The following is a 15,445-nucleotide window of genomic DNA, read 5'->3' as shown; positions in this document are numbered from 1 at the left end:
AATTGTGAGGAGTACAACCTTTTACAACGCACCTCACAATACACCTCTAGGAGGTTGCGTTGCTTGTGCCTGCATGTGTTTATACAGGTACACAACCTGCTGAGTGCGTGCAGGGCAGGGGCGTCACAAGGGGGGGAAACGTGGGACTGAGTTACAAGGGCCCAAGGTGGAGGGGCCTTAATTTTATAGTTTAGCTATTGAAAAATAGCAGATATACGAGCTTGTAAATCTGCTATACTTGAAAAGTCGTGAAAATGTGTGCAAATCTTTGAATATTTTTGTTTCTGGGGGAGTCCCCGTTACTAAATATTTTGAGAGTGGGGTCCGTGGCCAAATACATATCATTTTGGGGGTCCTTCACATGAAAAGGTTTGAGCACCACTGACGTAGAAACATAGGTTTTTCAAAAAACCTTAGAAGGATTTGAAATATTCAAAGACTTGCACAAATTTTCACGATTTAAAAAAAATAGAAGATCTACAAGCTCGCAGCGCAGGACTCGGTGCCACGCTGTGATCTTGAATATCTGCAATTTTTTCAATAGTTAGCACAAAAAAATGCATAATAATGCGTTCCCATTCGCGTTCCCATTCATGGGGGGCAGTGAATCCTTGTACCCAGGGCCCAGAATTTGGTGTGACACCCCTGAGTGCGTGTGTACATGTACGTGTGCTTCACTGGAATGGATGGTTGTGGTGGTGTGGGGGGGTGGGGGCTGTTGAGGGAAAGGACAAGCCAAAACATGCGCAAAAACACAACTAAGGAGTTAGCACACGAGTGAGCTCAACCCACATACCTGAGACGTGTCGAATAAAGGGCTGGGCTGCAAGATCAACATGGAAGATACAGTAGGTTCGTCTTTTTGGAGGGAAAATGCCCAAATGTAATCCTATCATCAATCTCGTTTCCATTATAGTTTCTTGGAACAGCAGCACCATCTCAGCATGTTTTGATCCCAGCTTTAGTTGCAGTGCCGTCAGTGTGACAGCCGATACCTATTTATTTTTCTCCTGCCATTATTTCATTTTCCCATTTCCTCTAACCAGCCACTGCTGAACCTATTTCCATGTTCTAATGCTGCATTCACACTACAGATATATAGTTGAACGTTTTGCTTGCTTGGTCAATGTTATCTCAATGGAAACCAGCTTTAAAGATAGAGGACATACACAGAACAAAGCTTTGAAAGCTTTAAAGCTGGTTTCCATTGAGATAACATTGACCAAGCAAGCAAAACGTTCAACTATATATCTGCAGTGTGAATGAGGCATAAGACAGTGGTTCTCAACCTTTTCAGGCCGTGACCCCCCAAAATAATCATATTTGAACTGGGGACCCCCCCCACCCTGCACAAGCACTTGGAATTGTATAGCGAGGCGTTGTGAGCATGTAGATCGGCTATTTTCACAAATTCGGCTATTTTCACAAATTCTGCCTCTAATATTTGACAATTGTATGTTGGTCTGTTTACTGTTGAGTGAGAAAACAATGTTAACATTTATCTAAACATTTGGGGACCCCCCCCAAAATAATTTGCGGACCCCCCCTGGGGGTCACGACCCACATGTTGAGAACCACTGTTCTAGGAAATCTCCTTTGGGTTGTTCAATGTGGATGCATTGAGAACAGCTTAGAAGCCTAACTGATGAGGCTGATGAAATCACAAATGCCCAGGCAACAGTCAAACATAATCATATCACTCCTGTCATGGGCTGACCATTAAAAACGCCACAGAGGCATGGACTGATAACGCAACAGGGCAGAAGTTCAAGACGGAAGGAGCCCTGATCAGAGACATGACTCAATTTATCAAAATAATCAGTCAGACCGCAGAAGACCAGTGTCATAACTGGATGGGCAGATGTCTTACACGCGACCAGCGATTTACAAGAGTTCAGCAAGTGAATTGCTACATGTTGAGACATGTCCTCATAGTATGTTTTAGGTTTAGGATCTCATTATGCACTGCAGCTTTCAAAAGGAGCAGTGTCAGTGTCACAGCAATGACTAAACTGAAGTGTCTGTCAGGAATATTCTTTTCCAAGGGTCAAATATAACAATGAAGAGACATTAACACATTGCAGTTTGAAAGAAAGGTACACGGTTCATTCAGTTTGACACTGCTGGCATCTTTCACTAAACGTATTTTGTGTGGCAAATTAGTAATTTGGTAACATGTTCTACTACCAATATGTGGGGATGAGTAAAAACTAAAAACTTGTTTTCTTGCTGTGTGTCTTCCACGGTCCACCGCCCCCCTACCCCAAAAACCACAATACCACACATTAAACTCCTCAAAGGTTAGCCTACAGACACATAAGCTGGGGTTTCAAACAAGATAAAAGCCTAGTTGTTGTTGATGTAATCCTGTTAATAACTGTGTCAGAGGCTCTGATCACAAAAATAATTCAGTGGTGAAATTACATCACTGTAGGCCTAAACAATGACCAGACAAACATCTATTTTAACATATTTTAAGACAACTACATTACATATTACAGTACATTATACACCAACGATTAACTGTTTATCAATTTTAATTGAAGAAAATATCATTCAACATAACATGCTGACAAACCTTGCCATGAACATTGTCAGTCGAAGATTGTGTCCTTAAATGTATGTTCTAGTGTTTCATCAAATTAATTGTATTGCCAGTCTGGGTAGCGGTGGCTTTGTGCATTATGTACTGTGTATATTGTGATTTTTGCACTGCACTATATTGGCAACGAGCCTGATAAAATGAAATCACACATTTGTGACATCCTAATCTCACTATGCGATGCACACTGTACAAAGAAAAAAAAGGGAACAAGCAATGTGTACAGCCCAAATTAGAAGCATATTTAGTTCACCCTCATCCTCCACCTGTTGCTACTCCAGATGTAGCCTGCCAGTAGAGGCGCTGAATTTGGTCTAGAGGGGCGGATTCAAAATCTCCCGGCTGAATACAACTGGGAGATCCTATTGGTTCACCGATCTGTGCAACCGTCCCCACCCCCCTCCACTCCCCTTCTCCTACCCCATCGCCCCACGTCACAACATTTGGAGCGACGCCCCCTACACTCTGGTTGGTTAACGTTATACCTGACATGTCAACACGTTAGCCCAGGCCTATCTTTTTGAGCCGAAGGCGAATGAAAAGCCTGGGTTCCCTACTCCAGTCCAGATAAGCCTGACAACATTAGGGATTAATCCACACTACGAAAGTTGCCTTCATCGGGATAACAGGTACAGTACCGTTACTGCCATCGTCTGCAAGAATGTGAATTAGTTAATTGTAGTTTAAATGGTTGTTATAGTAGCCTACATATTGTAGATAGTGCCCTTCAAATAGTGGTGAGTGGTCCTCATTCTTTGTCAGTTCTTGTACTTCAAATGACAGCCAATATTTCTTAAAGGACAACTTTGGTTTATTACAACAAGGGCTAATATTTTAGATTGTAATTAGAGAAAAGAAAAGATGAGCGTTCAAATGTTTTCATTTACTGCTTTCTATTGTTTTAGCCATTTTAGCGAGTTTGATTTCAGTGGTTTGGGGCATGTGTGGCTAAATATGTCTTTTTAGACACACTAAGCCTATTCCCAACATGCGCCGCAATATTTCATGGTTAGGTGCGACTTATGGGGGCTAGTAGGGTTACTGTAAATAGTAATAAAGAATTTGTCGGCTCATTGTGTCTAAAAAGACATATTTAGCCACTTGCATGCATGCACTGAAATCAAACTCTCTAAAATGGATAAAACGATAGAAAGAAGTAAATGAAAACATTTTAACACTTATCTTTTCTTTTCTCTAATTACAATCTAAAATATGAACCCTTGCTGTAAAAAAACAAAGTTGTCCTTTAACATAGCTATTGATAATGTACAGTACTGCTCATTAGCTGTAGTGGGTCCATTCCATGGTGGTGCTGGAACTCTGAAATTGCGTGTTAGAAAACTGTAGTAAGGCTTGTAAGCCCTGCAGTTGGCGGGATGTGTTGTCAAGCTTTAATGGGCTATTATTTATCACCATAGTGCTTTTCTGAAGCTGGCTTCTCTACAGCGCTCACAGGATTGTGGTTGTGGGAGCCCAATCATGCACTCTGCCCGGCTCTGACTTGTTCCTCTACTGATGGCTCTCACTATAATTACAGTTGGGACCATCCTGAAACATAAATATGAAGTAACGAGGGTCTCATTATATCGTTTTACTGAACTAGGGTATAAATATGAAATGATGAGGGTCTCATACCATGAACAATCCTCAAATATAAATACATATGAAATACATGAGGAACAACGTGAGGGTGCAGCGGCTACTGTGTTGTCCATACATTATGCCTTTTGAACATCCAATTTCCATCAATCTTAATCAAACTTCAGACAATCAAAATAGCTGTATTCCAGGAACGGGTGCAAAGCAGTGTGCCTATCTCGAGTTAGGAAACCTCGTTCAAAAAGAGATACAGCGGGACATATTTTACGGTTGGAAGTCAAAGAATCAGTCGTGGGGACAGTCCGGTGGAAACATGTTTTTTGATGACTTTTCAATGTTTTCATTGCTCGCTCGCATCACTGGCAGTGAGGATGATGGGTTCGTCTTTTGAGTAATTCTGTGCAAAGTGACTGACTATTCTTACCATTTCTTTCTACCAAGTAACTCATATCCAAACTCTCTGCAACTTTAAAGAAAGCACGCACTAATCTGCACTTGTATGTGTACATTTTAGACTCCCAGCAGCCAGAGTAGCCATTGGGCAAAAAGTAGGTCAAGCATCCTATATGCTCTAAATACCATTGCTGAAAAGAGTAAAGGCATTTTCTTCTCTCATCATTTCCTTAAAATAAAGGGGCTACTACACGTCATAACTTCTTGTGTTAAGATTGCATGTCAGTCCCCATTCAAATTGCCCCCCGTTTTCAGCCCCCAGAGAGAAACAAGTCAGCTGTAATCTAGTTGACGCCATCTCACCGCCCCCACTGTGAAGACACAGGGAATTGTAATCTCAGATTATAATCTGCGGCTGGCCTGATGTGAGGTTCTGATTGCCAGCCAGTAGCCACTGTATCCTAATCTCAACCCCTCGCAGCTGAAGAGGATCACCTTCACTGCCTCAACAAATTCAGTTTTATTGTCTCCACCAGCCGAAGGCATGGGGGAGAGTATGTTTTCGTCTCCGTCCGTCCGTCCGTGCTTCCGTCCGTCTGCGAGGACTCGCAGTTTATTACCACCTAATCTCAGTCGCCGTTGGCCCGGTCGCCAAACTGAGCACACACTCTCCCTGGATGCCAATTCAGATCCTCTGCCCCACATTTTTCACATGGGCCTGTTCTAGCGCCACCAGGAAGCCAATTTGTGCAAAACGACCTTTTGGTCAGTACTCCTACAGATTTTGTCCAAGAATCACGCAAATCGGTAGACAGTATCTCTACAGTCATGTGATCGACATGGATCTGTCTGATTGTCCATATTCCATCCTGATAGGCTGAGATTGGCTTTCAAAGTTTTAAGATTGGTTCCTTTTGGACAAAATGCCTCAAATCACAATGAAAGGTCTAAGATTGGTGAAGAACACATGCCACCCTTTTTACATTGGCCTATTATAGCACCACTAGGACGCCTGGCCTGGTGGAGACCTGTGCTCGGAAGAGCACTGCTTCTAGTTTAGTTTGGGTTTATAACGCTCTGAATCTTTTTTGTTGTTGTTTTTATCCCCTGGATGTGTTTGATTTTTTGGGTATATTTTTTTTTACATTACAAACCTAGAAGCGACATTAATCTCATCGCTCAAAGTGTGGATTCGGATGATCTTGAGGGGCTGCTGTGAACATCTCCACAAAAAACAGAGAACAGCAGTCCAAATGGTTGCATTTTCACCACTTCTGTGCTAAAGAGAAGAGGGTCCGCACGTACGCACGCACCTCTTTCACAGATGATTGCATAAACCATTTCATCTCAATTCTTTCAATTTCCCATGTGGAACTGTGTATTAGTCATAGGCCAGTCCCGTCTTCACCCAACAAACCCCGTTATTAATCATGGTCAGGATATGGTGTGTGTGTGTGTGTGTGTGTGTGTGTGTGTGTGTGTGTGTGTGTGTGTGTGTGTGTGTGTGTGTGTGTGTGTGTGTGTGTGTGTGTGTGTGTGTGTGTGTGTGTGTGTGTGTGTGTGTGTGTGTGTGCGTGCGTGCGTGCGATGCTTTGTTTGTCTGCATGACTGCTACAGATGTACGTGCATGCATCCATTGTGCATTCATAAGCATTAGCATGGACATATTTCATTGTGTACTGTGTATCTTTCCGTATCTGTATCTGCATAATTGTGTACTTGCCTCTATGCCTGAATACTTTTATCTGTGTCCAACTGTTTAGGCCTAATTGTAGTTTTATCAGACTCAGGATACAAGCAGGTTCATTTCCTAGAACACCATAGCTCTGACTCCCTTCCCTCCCAACACGCTGTTTCAGCTAATCAAACCATTACAACTGCCCACTAACCGAGAACAGCATTACCATAATATGCAATTTCATCTGATTAGTTATGCATGATCCACACTTCCAGCGACATTAGACAGAGCCAGAGACAGAACGTCTGAGTGTGAGAGAGAAGGGGGGGGCCCAATCTAATAATATTGCATCTAAAGCCAGACATTTATGGAAGCAGCATTTTGGGAGTTTGAGAGGCACTATACCACTGAGACACTGACCCCTCGCTTTCCCCCAAAAATACATTTGTTGAAGTTACATAGATGGGCCATGACTACATGAGATCACATGACACACCAACATACACTGCTGTACTTCTGAAAGTCTCATTATGAATGGTCAGACTTAACACTAAATGTACAACCCGGTTGCTGTCTAGTCTATTTATTCTATTCTATTTAGTCTATCTATTCTAGTAGCAGAAAGATTAGTCATTTTTCTTCAATTTCAGCAAGCACATGCCATTTTAGACAGGCTACTCTCGGTTTCTGCTGCTCAGTTAATGATGAGGATATTCTTTAAAGACTAATGTCAGACTGAAACTGAAAATTACATTTTCAGGTTTCGATCGAACAAAAACAACAACCTTGTGTCTTCTCCATCTCCCCACAACTGATAATAGGTGTGCATGTGCCTGAAAACCTGGCTAATGAAAGGACACTTCATTTTGCCTTGCTAAATTAATGAAATGCATGATGATTAATGGCAATTACTTTTTATTTTCATATGTACAGATTAGCCGAGGAACCTTTGCTTTGGCACTGTGTGGGCGTGATAGCAAGCACAGAGAGTAAACACAGCTGTGTTTAGGGCTCTGGAGGAGATTTTTGCTGAAAAGTTGTGCCATATCCGCCCTGCAAGACCACTAACTAGCTGGCTGACTTAGAGGGAGTGCTGGTTGCATGGCTGACTGAATGCATGGCTGTGTGATGCTGGGATGCATGCAGGACTGCCATGCAGACACAGTGGTAGAACTGTTGCAGATTAGGATAAAGTTCCGAACCTGAGACATTTTTACAGTATATGAAAGAATGTCCTCTGTACTGTCTCCATTGAGAAACCCAACCGTGCTGAATCGTAGTAAGTCATTGCGTTGTTCTCATGAACTACATCGGGAGCATAGGCATTGCAATGTTTTAACCAATCGAGTCCTTGAAAATGATTTTTTTTTTCAACTTCGACTTTCTCTGGTGGGAGTCGACTCAGTCGACTTGTCGACTTTTTCGTTAATGCCCTAGTTCACACACAATCATGCAATTTGATTCTTTTGCAAGGAGTCACCAGTTCTGTGCCATCTTGTTGACAATCTTTATGCACTGGCCTTAAGAATCAACTGGCCTCGAAAACAAGGTTGTTAAGCGCCATGCATTCAAAGTTTAGCAACTGTAAACGGCAACATTTGGCCAAACTCTGTCTAACTAGGACTGTGAGCATTCCAATGGGTCATAATGGAACGGGCAGGCAGCTGGTCCTCTTGGTTAAACATGAACAGGCTGCTCTTTGACAGGGCTCTCACTGAGAAGCAGTGAATATCATTGGGGAGACTGGCTGTACAAAACTGGGTGATCAACGAGGATCTTGACAGGGAAATACCAATCAGATTTACAATTCACATTCAATTATATCGATTAATTGATGTTAAGAAATTATCGTAAAAAACACAGCTTATCAATTAATCGGTTAATCGATCGATAAGGTTATCAATTATCAATGAATTAATCTTCGATAATTTGCATCCCTAATAGACAAGAGTAAAGATGGCCTCTGCTTTGCCATTGTCACAATGTAATTGTTTAATAGTTATGAAAATATTTGCCAATGGAACTATACATAGTTCTCTGAAGGAGGAGGAGACATTTTCCCAACCCACCCGGAGTCAAAACGACGTGTCGCGATCACAGTCACACATATATTCTATCTGACGTCACTGTACTAAAATGCATTGAAAATGGCCGTGGGAATTACAATATTTAACACACTTTATAATAAAGTAAATACATAACTTTATTCATTAACATGAACAACAACATGTCTGCTGTACACTCGCTGTGTTTTTAAAACAATCCGCCAGCTGTTTTTGCAGTATTCATTCATAGGGAAACAGAGCTAGCATTTGTATGTACTGGCTTGGGGGCGTGTCTAATATACACTTTGTTGACCGGGGTTCCCCCAGTGGGCCTCCTTTTTTCTCTCCACACCAAATCTACAGGTGTGACGTGTCGTGAGCATGTATATCGCCTATTTTCACCGAATGTTTGCCTTGAATGTCTTGCACAGAATAGGACACTAGGTTTCATGTGGTTAAGGGAATGATGCTATATCATGTTTGCTGTATCAAAACTACTGACTTACACCAAGGTGACAGTAGTAAATCTTGACTGTTGACCAGCCAGCCTGAGCTTCCGGCAATGAAATTGATCCTATACATGCGAGCTACAGAAATTCTGCCTTCTTTGAAGCCTAACACCAGTGCTGCCCTGCATAGCCTATGCTGTAGTCTTCTTACCAAGACTGTCAGTTGACACCACTACTAAGAGCTGTCAACACTACAGAGCTCCATGCTGAGTACTGGGGTATGCCTTTCAACATCAAGACAAACCAAAGAAGCAGTCACAGTGAGAGACGGGTGGAGGGCGACAGGGCTGAGGTTTGATAGGTGGAGAAGTCAGAAGAAGGGGGACATCGCAAAGCAAGCAAGCCAGCAAGAAAGAAAGAAAGAAAGAATTGAAATGATGGTGTTGGCAGTGGAACAGAAATATTGCAATGCATTTTAAATAAATTATAGTATTCCTCTCTAAATAGCAGTGCCTGTCCTTATGGCAGCAACAGCCCATTATCTTAAGGGGATAAACACTACATACTTTGAACTAAGTGGTCTTAAAATTACCATCCCAGCCAAATTCAAGGCTATTGGAAGAAACCCCATCAGAAAACACTATAGGCTAATAGGCGATTTTGGAACCTCATTAGCCTACTTAATGTATTGAGTTTTAACTGGAGCCAGGATAAATTGTCAAAATCTTGTAGAACTATTCCTAAATAATTGAAGAAATAATGTAGGGTACAACAACACAATCTTGCTTTTGCAGCCTCTGATTCTAAAAATAATACCTCCAATTTATATAATACATCCAATTGTTATATCAGAACCTATTGCCTAACTCTTATTCTGCTCCCCAGGGAACACTGGGACGCTACCCTGAGTTAGCAGGAGCAGTTTATCCCCAAATTAAGCTATACAGATACACATGACATCAGGTGTGTTACCCTGTGAAGCGTCAGTAAAGACAGGTCATGACTTCAGGACACTTCACAAAAATGTAAGACACCGACCGACAAGTCAAGATGAGATTCTTTTCAGCAGATCTATGAATATTTTGAAGCGATCAAGTTGTGAAACTATAAATTCAAGCTGTAGATACAAAAACTGCAGTTAAAAACTTATGTCAGACTCTTAATTACATCATGTTTGTCCATCAGTAGCTTTGATTATCGAATCGATCAATGTATAGTAGGTCCCCAGTGATGTCATTACGTGCGCATCCCGCATCAAAAACTCATTCAAGTCACCCAGGGACTCATTCATGTCATGGTCCTGGGGTCCCGGGGATGCGCCTCTATTGGAGTCCATGTTAAAATAATTTACCGTGTCGCAGTAAAAGAAAAACATTTTAAAATTCCACAGACCCATTGTTCATGGGTGAAAGCATCCTACTTTACCCTACGTTAACACTAATAAAATCCACATAGAAAGTCTTAAACAGGCGATAGAAACGTCAATGTTTTGATTCCACTGACGTCTGACGCCATTTTGCGCGCCCGAATTCATTAAGGGCACATGTTTTAGTATAGTTCTAAGTTCAAACATTAGCCAAATTGTAAAATAAATATAAGAAATAGGCAAACATTTTGAAAATAGCCGATCTACAAGCTCACAGCGCTCGAAAACATTGTATTGAGGACTCATAAAACTTTTCTGGGACCCATTTGAATGACCACCTGTGGGTCCCGGGACCCATTACTTTGAAAACCTAGTAACATCACTGGGTCCCCCAATCATTTGTTTTGTCATTCTGTTGTGGAGAATCCCCTTATGTTTAGGATTAAATAATGGCAGGGGAATGGCTTCTAAATCTACTTTTACGACATCACACTTACGGTGAAACAAGTGAAGAATTGTTGAAAACTGAGTCACACCTTAATTTGACCAAGCTCTTGGGCTTGTATCTCACTGTAAATAACTGCATCATGATATTCTACCTTTTACAACCTGCCATCTAAATCAGAGAGAGAATCCTATGTCAACAATGAGCAGAAAATGTTTACGCTGTTACATGTTTGGGAATGTTAGAAGCTTACTAGCCTGAGGCAAGTAATTTCCAGACCAAAATAATCCTTGCTATCCTGAATTTAGAATAGCATCTAATGGAAAAGATCAACTTTCAAAATATAAATATGTGATGTGACAACATTAATTCCATATCCATATATTCCATATAAGTACAGGTGGTAGTTATTTGATCCCCTGCAATCAATTTAGAAATCTTGCCACTGGAATTCAAGGAATTTGACTGGCTCTTACATTTCTGTTTACAGGTTGTAATTCTAATTGTAGACTGCCATGAGTTTGGTTGTATTCAGACACAGACTCGTTTGAGGGCTTACCTTACTGTAAGTGTATATTAATGTTACTGGTGTGGTTAACTGGTTACTGTAATTTGTATCTGTGTATTCGTCATTATGCTTTTGCCATAAATATTGATGCATGATGGGCTATTTAAAGCATTGGTTCTCAAAGTGGGGTCCTTGGGAGGGTTCCTGGGGGTCCCCAGCGAAAGTAGTTAATGTAGCATCAATCATTTAACCACTTTATCCATTTATATGTTGGCTATTCAAAAATACCAGATCTACAAATCTCTCAGAAATGTTTGGAAAAGTTTGGGGAAAACACACACACACACACACACACACACACACACACACACACACACACACACACACACACACACACACACACACACACACACACACACACACACACACACACACACACACACACACACACACACACACACACAGTCTTCTGGGTGTCCCTGGAAGAGAACAAATGGGCATCCGCAGGCTATTATGTGTCAATTTAGGGGTCCACCATTGAAAATTAAATGACAGTAAAGTAAACGGAACATGCATCCATATATTCCATATAGGCTTACAGTATGTTGTTGTCTCAGCAACGACTACTGGCAAAGCAAGCAGCAAGGATCTGACTGACTGCGACCCTAAAGATGTGGCACTGATGGTGGAGGATTACGTCATCGATGAAAAAAGGGACGTTTCGTTAGAGCTGTCGTCCTCCTCACATCCAATCCAAAGCACATCATTGACGGGCTGAGGTGCTCAGGTCTGCCATACATACCTGAGTAAACATCCGATCGTTCAGTCTAATGATGCATGCAGCACAAGTGGGCTCGCAATAATTGCAATAAACAGATTACCACAATAGGCCTTTTCTGCCGTTTCTGCAATAACACGAACTAAACTATGTTTTGCCACAGCGTATGTACCCTGGTAATAAACGGTGAATAACATGAACCCTGAAATTACGTCATATTCTTGCCGAAGAACATGATAGCTGCCTGTAGACATGAATGCGTGTTGTCGCACTGGATTACAGTCGAATGCAGACAGCTAGGGGTAACAAAAACAAATAAACGCCGAAAAAGACTTCTGGAACTTGCCAAGCCCCTGCTGACTGTTAATGCCTCCAAAAATAATAACCATTAACATAATAGGCTACTCAAAACGAGCTCAACTAGAGATAGCAACATTGCAGCCAAATCGGACGCCCACCAGCTTGCAACATTCCTGCAGGACTTTTAACACGCGAATATAAACTCTAGAGTCTAGCTCTATATGGGGTTGTTTACTTAAATAAATACGTATACTCCATTGTCCATATAACATTGGTTCTCAAAAAGTGGGGTCTGGGGACCCCCAGGGGTCCTTGAGGAGTTCTAAATGATAGTTATAGAAACCAAATGGACCCTTATGGCTATGTAACCCAGACAGTATACCAAATTCCTATTGGTTTCCATTCACTCTCAAGAGTTAAATTAACTATATAAATGGGGGTCTCGAGAGATATAAATACCATTAAATGGGGGTCCGTTAGCCTAATGCATCAAACCGAGGAGGTCCTTGAAGTTAAAATGGTCGGGAATCATTGCTGGAGCTGTACAAATCTTCTCTTATATGGGGGTTCCTGCCAGGGACTCCCTGGCATATCTTTTCAACTGGGGGTCCGCGGGCAAGTCTAGTGTCAATCTGGGGGTCCTTCACATGAAAAGGTTTGAGAACCACTGATGTATGACTTCTAAAAGGTAATGCATCATGCATGCCTGTTCTGCAGCCACAAAAAGTAAGCTGAGAGACATTTGAATGGGCTAAGTATCAGTTAGCTAACAGCAGCCAGCGGCAGAACGCTGCTCATGTCGTGAATACTAGACTTATTTGCTTTGGCCAAATTCACAAACTCAAGTATATTGCAAAGAACAGCATTTGGTTTCACGTGACCGTGCACAGCCCTGTTGGGCTTCATAATCCAGCCTCGGTTTGTGCAAAACATCAAGTTGCTTTGCTTGGTGGGGGAAAGTGACAGTGCTAAGCTAGCTTAGCTAGCTATAGCTGCTTTAGTTGGCTGTCTTCTAGAAAAATGCTCCTTTCATAAAGCGACCGAAAAATGACTGTATTATTATTTATCAACAGAGAAAAGTGACATCGCGACCCCGTGTCGACGCTTCTCTCTCAATAGAAAACAGTGATGGGGGGGAAAGTACTCAAATGTTTTACTTGAGTAAAAGTATCAATACTGCAATAGAAATACTCAGTTGCAAGTGAGAGTCCGGAATTCACAGAACTTGAGTAAAAGTATTAAAGTATTTAGATCAAAATGTACTTAAATAGTACCAAAAGTAAGAATCCAAATTGTTTGAAAATAGCCAAGGCATAGAATGGGGCTAAAGTGGTTAATGTATGTCTTATAATATCATAATTTACACCTGCAAAGTAACAACTAAAAAGTTTTCAAATAATTGTAGTCGGGTAAAAGTACAATATTAGCCTCGAAGTGTAGTGGAGTTAGTAGAGGTAAAAGTATCAGAAATTGGAAGTACTCCGGTAAAAGTACAAATACCTCAAAATACTCAAGTACGGCAGTTAAGTACATGTGCTTAGTTACTTTACACCACTGATAGAAAATACTCTCTCTCTCTCTCTCTCTCTCTCTTTGCTTTGCCTGAAGCTCGCTCCACCACCACGGGTCTCGGGGACCTCCTTACCGTCATCAACTGTTCCAGGGGCGTCCAGTTTTTACTTGAAGGAATATGATTCGCTGTAGAAGGAATAAATGAACCTGAACATCCAAGCTCAGTTCACCCGCTGCAAGAACCCTGCTGCCGACCACCGAACCGGAGCATCAGCATCACCATGGTCTTCATCACTTCTTCTCCTCCTCTCCGAACACATCCAGCAGACCGCCGGGGCCTCCTCTTCCTCCTCCTGGCTCGATCCTCACGCGAATAATAATCCACACGCCAGAAGAAGCCCCCACAGTAACCATTGGCTAGATACGACACCAACACCAGCCAGTGGTGGTGGGGGGGTGTCGGGCTGGAGAAAATGATATGTGCCTCGGCAGTAATAATCCCACGCGAAAAGACGACGCGACCGGCATAGATATGTCAGGATAGATGACGATCCGGACTGGACACCCGGGATTATAGACAGATATTGCGTCTCCTACTTTCTTCTCTCCCAGCAGCAGCAGTAGATTCTTCCCCCCCGTCCGTTGTCAGTTGTGTGTGTATGTGACTGTGTGTGTCTGCAGCTGCTCGCCTGTCTTGCAGCACTACACAGGGGCTGATGATCATCAGCATAGCAACGTAATGGCGCAAAGCTCCGCCAGCTAGCGCCACCAGCGCACAGGGGCGGGACCACGTCGCGGGAGGGAGGGCGTTTGTTTTTTAAAGCTGTACAACACTCCGTCCTCCTTAGCCCGCACTGTCTGGGGGGACTCCCTCTTTCCCAGGTGTTTCAACCAGGTGGGCGTGGTTTTGACTTTTGAGGTTGGGTTTAGGCATTATTTTTGTCAGGGTTTTAGGCAGGGACGTGCTGGGCCGTTGTGTGCTTGTAGATCTGCTGTTTTCACTACTTTTGTGCGACGGCCTTGCATGATGAAGCAGGGCTTTACTTTGCGAAAAAATGTACAAATTTGAAACTTGGAGATACGAGGTTTCTGCCCGACAGTGACGATTTACTTTGTTGGCTGCCCAGCCCCCAAAATGGAAATTATTTTTTTCCCCCTAATGGCCGGCCTGGACCGGCCGGGAATGAACTGGCCGTTCGGGAGTTGTCCCGCTTTTCCCAATGGCCAGCACGTCCCTGGTTTTAGGCATAGTGTTTGTGAGGACACGCCTGAATTGACATTTTGTTTAAACAAATTTGTAAAGGGGCGTGGTCGCGTGGATAGCGATTCAGGGTCTGTACCAGGCTATGCCATGGAGACTTGAGCTCAATAATATTTTTTTGGTAGCCTATTTGTCGCATTCCTAAGACAAAAATGTGATTATAGTAAATTTACCCCCATTGATTCCGGATGGGGTCCCAAATGCATGCATGGCCCTGAATGGGGACCCAAATGCATGGCACTGGATGGGGAAACCGTCAGGAATAGGAATGCGACAAAAAACAAAAAAATATTATTGAACTCAAGTCTCCATGGCTTGAGTAGTCAATAAGAAAATCATTTGTTTTGGGGTGAACTACTCTTGGTTGGGTTTAAGCATAGTTTTACTGGATAAGGTTAGGTTTAGGCATAACCACATCCACCTGGTTGAAACACTTGGGTTGAAACACTTGGGAAAGAGGGGGTCCCAAACACAGTGTAGGGAGTAGGGACCTGGTAGGGATCCATGTG

At 42.4% G+C, this 15,445-nt stretch overlaps 1 protein-coding gene across 1 annotated transcript in view; it reads right to left on the bottom strand.

Annotated features, from left to right (window-relative positions):
- ptpn4a (protein tyrosine phosphatase non-receptor type 4a) overlaps positions 1-14,296 on the bottom strand; it is a gene marked incomplete at its 3' end in the record, with an annotated part of 142,647 nt that extends 128,351 nt beyond the window's left edge. The window contains exon 1 of the mRNA XM_080752885.1: positions 13,809-14,296. The remainder of the gene's footprint in view (positions 1-13,808) is intronic.
- Between the last annotated feature and the right edge of the window lie 1,149 nt (positions 14,297-15,445).

Source organism: Nannobrachium achirus, assembly GCF_963921795.1.
Source record: "Nannobrachium achirus genome assembly, chromosome: 22".
In the NCBI taxonomy this organism is placed as follows: domain Eukaryota; kingdom Metazoa; phylum Chordata; class Actinopteri; order Myctophiformes; family Myctophidae; genus Nannobrachium; species Nannobrachium achirus.
Note: the sequence above shows the minus strand (reverse complement) of the source record. Positions and strands in the feature narration are given on the sequence as shown.